At 33.4% G+C, this 4,209-nt stretch overlaps 1 protein-coding gene across 1 annotated transcript in view; it reads left to right on the top strand.

The window, feature by feature from the left end:
* The first annotated feature begins 3,556 nt into the window (after positions 1 to 3,556).
* The window catches only part of LOC145263606 (cyclin-dependent kinase 5 activator 1-like), an 87,882-nt gene continuing 87,229 nt past the window's right edge, over positions 3,557 to 4,209 (top strand). The window contains exon 1 of the mRNA XM_080120447.1: positions 3,557 to 3,886. The gene's annotated coding sequence lies outside the window, so the exon portion shown is untranslated. The remainder of the gene's footprint in view (positions 3,887 to 4,209) is intronic.

The following is a 4,209-nucleotide window of genomic DNA, read 5'->3' as shown; positions in this document are numbered from 1 at the left end:
GCACCACGATGGGTCCCCAACTAGAACAAGCAATTAATCGATTTGATAGAAAAATGTGCGATTTCATCGATCTCGGTGACAATAAAAATATAGGAGTGTGAAACACCCTTGATTATGATTGAAACCCAGACCATATTGGGTCTCTCTGCTAGTACATATATATATATATATATATATATATATATATATATATATATATATATATATATATATATATATATATATATACTTGTTTATTGTTATATAAACATGCTCACATCCCGCTGCTACAAATAGCCACTTGTTTCAATCAAACAACAGATATCATCAGGCAGCGACTTGACTATTCAAAAGTTCAATGAATAACCTTTTATTATTATTATTATTCATTGAACTTTTGAATAGTCAAGTCGCTGCCTGATGATATCTGTTGTTTGATTGAAACAAGTGGCTATTTGTAGCAGCGGGATGTGAGCATGTTTATATAACAATAAACAAGTATTATCAGCTCTTTTTATTGAGCACTATCTAACAACCTCGTTGAATTCATTAGTCCATTACTTTTGAATATAAAAAAAACCCGAGTATATATATATATATATATATATATATATATATATATATATATATATATATATATATATATATATAATTATTTACTATAATAATTATTAAATACCTATAGACACTAATGTTTCATCCTTTCGGGAATCATCAGTTCATGGTGTCATGATTAACATCAGTAGATAGGTTCGAATCTGGCGACAGAAGTTATCCCTAACTTCACTCGAAAAGACCCAATCCATTAAGCTATCGTTAACCGCATGAAATGCTGTTGAATTTAAACATTTATTTTTTTTAATGCTTTTTAACGTTTGTCTGAGGGATCTAATTATATGCGAGCTAAATTGACCTATTTAATTTCAATTGAAAGTGCTTAACGATAAGAAACGAGTTTCTTTAAGGGACTGACATAATTATTTACTATAACGATTATTAAATACCTACAGAAACTAGTGATTCATCCTTTCGGGAATTATCAGTGCAGGGTGTCACGATTAACATCAGTATATATAAAAAGAAGCCATAAAAATATATATCTATATAAATTTATATATATATATATATATATATATATATATATATATAAATAAATATATTATACATACAAATATAGATATACATATTTTTATTTATAAATATATATTTATATATATATTTATAGATATATATATAAATATATATATAAATATATATATATAAATATATTGATATGAATATACATATATAAATATATATATAAATATATATGTATATATATACATATATATATATATACATATATGCATATACACATATATACATATACATATATATAAATATATATATACACATATACATAAATATATATATTTATATTTATAAATATATATATTAATATATATATTTATATTTATATTTTTATGTATATATAAATATATATATATATATATAAATATATATATAAATATATAAATATATTTATATGAATATATATATATATATATATATATATACATATACACACACAAGCACACACACATTATGTATATATATATATTTATATATATATATATATAAAGGGTTCAAAGGTCTCATACATACACATATGAAACATTCATTTTATATAGATTATAGTAATAAATAATAAAAATAATTATATATATATATATATAAATGGAGAAAGGGAGTAAGAAACACAAAGAGAGAGAGAGAGTGCGGGAGAGAGAGACACACACACACACACAGACAGACAGACAGAGAGGCAGACAGACAGACAGACAGATGAGATGAGATGAATTACGATTGAGTAAAAAGTCGTGAAAATCCGATGGTAAATGGCGAAATCCGATGTTGAGTGGAGATCAAACCTGAAAAGGCGAAATGGATTCGTGTCGAAAACTGAAAGCGAAAGTAGGAAAAATGTCGGCCTTTGATTGGCTGATTAGTCGTTCTCCTCCGACCACCTCAGAGGCTTCTACTCCCACCTCAGCTAGTTTGCTCAGCGCCTCACGATGAACGAAAACAGACGTCAAGCAGCATTAGGCTACTTACTACTATCTGGAAGAGTGACAAAATAGAGTGGAGGGAGTCAGTAGATAGATAAAGAAAGATCGAGTGAGAGAGAGAGACGAGGGGAGAGAGAAAGAGTTGACTGAAAGAGAGAGGAAGGAAGGCAGATGCTGAATAATGAATGAGTGAGAGGGGGAAGAGAAAATTAGAGGCATAGTAAAAAAAACATAAGACATTTTGTTAATTTCTTGAAAAATAATGAGAGAAAGTGAGATAAAGTTAGAGAGGGAGAGAGGGGGATAGAGGAAGAAGTTATATATATATATATATATATATATATATATATATATTTATAGAGAGTGAGAGAGAGAGAGAGAGAGAGAGAGGGTGATAGAGAGAGTGAGAAATAGAGATAGAGAGTGATGAAAGATAAATAGATACATACATACATAAGGAGATAAAGAGAGAGAGATAGAGAAAGTAAGAGTAAGAGAGAAACAAAGAGGGGGAGGGGAGAAAAAGAAAGAAATGAGAATCGATCTTGGTGATTTCTTAAAAGTGAATGATAAAACAAGAGAAAGATAGAAAGAGACGGAGAGAGAGAGGAAGGGAGAGAAGAAGCGAAAGTGAAAGTAAGAGTGAGACATACAGAAAGAGAGAAAGGGGGAGTAGAGAAATAGCAATAGTAAGAAACAGATAAAGAGATATGTTAAGAGAGGGACTGAGAGAGAGGGAGGGAGACAGAGGGCAGACAGAGTAAGTGTGAGTATGTGTGTGTGTGAGAGAGAGAGAGAGTGAGGGAGAGAGAGGAGTAGAGAGAGGGCCAGAGAGAGAGAGAGAAAGAGAGAGAGGGAGAGAGAGAGAGAGAGAGAGAGAGAGAGCGAGGCAGAACGTGTAAGCGTGAGTTTGTTCGCGAGATGGATTGGGAAAGAAAGAGAGAGAGGAAGAGTGAGAGAGAGAAGACAGAGAGAGTAAGCGTGATTGTGTGTGAGAGAGAGTGAGTGAAAGAGACAGGACAGAGAGAGAGAGAGAGAGAGAGAGAGAAGGGGGAGAGAGTAAGCATGAGTGAGTGAGAGAGACTGAAGAGAGAGAGAGAGAGAGGGAGAAAGAGAGAGGCAGAAAGTGGAAGCGTGAGTTTATTCGAGAGAGGGGCTGGGAGAGATGAAGAAAGAGGAATAGAGAGGAATAAAGAGGGAGAGAGAGAGCAAACGTGAGTGTGTGTGTGTGAGAGAGAGAGAGATAGAGAGAGAGAGATAGAGAGAGAGAGAGAGAGAGAGAGAGAGAGAGAGAGAGAGAGAGAGAGAGAGAGAGACGAAGGCTGGATGTTGAGCAAATATCGAACGAGAGAAAAATGAGAGCAATTGATAAAGTTGGTGAGCAGAAGGAGATCAAGGCTGGCCGGGCGGAGGAGAGTAAGGAGTGCAACTGAGAAGGATGCGTAGTCATGGCGATGATGTCATTCTCCTCATTGAATATGTTAATATGATAAAACACTGGTAGGGGGAGCGAGAGAGCGAGCGAACGCGAGAGAAGCAGAAAGAGGGAGAGAGAGAGAGAGAGAGAGAAGCCGTTAAGAACAATAGGCTAAGCGTCTAAGCACATTAAACGACCGTGTAATATACAATAATATCGACGGTACTGTGGGGTCCGTGTTTATTATTTCCAAAAATTATGGATTAAGATACACCAAAAAAACAAAAACAACACAAAAAGGTATTCACCCTTGCCCCCTTCATCGGCCATTTTTTTTCCGAAATAGATGAGCGTAGAATTTTGAGCGAGATTCACGGAATTTTTAACTGCTTCCGTACAACCATGGCACCTTGGCTTTTATACAGACTACTGTGATATTCAGGTACGTACAAGACTGATTCAAACCGTATGTGTACACACACATACACACATAGACACACGCGCGTGTATACGCACATCACACCCATTCATTCATCAAAATATACTTCTAAGCACGAAATCGATATGTAATTGTGAAAACACTTATTATTTTCAGATCGATAAGAAAATGTTCTATTTTTTTTTGTGTGACTTTTTTTTTTGGCGAAATACTATTGCTTATGTAGATGCATAAACATTTTATTTATTTATATTTTTTAAAAGCGGTGGATTGTCTGATATATTCAAATTTATATCCAAGCGTTTATAATTAACATGATATATGTT

The sequence above is a fragment of the Euprymna scolopes genome, chromosome 39 (genome assembly GCF_053919585.1).
Source record: "Euprymna scolopes isolate OS-2025 chromosome 39, ASM5391958v1, whole genome shotgun sequence".
In the NCBI taxonomy this organism is placed as follows: domain Eukaryota; kingdom Metazoa; phylum Mollusca; class Cephalopoda; order Sepiida; family Sepiolidae; genus Euprymna; species Euprymna scolopes.
Note: the sequence above shows the minus strand (reverse complement) of the source record. Positions and strands in the feature narration are given on the sequence as shown.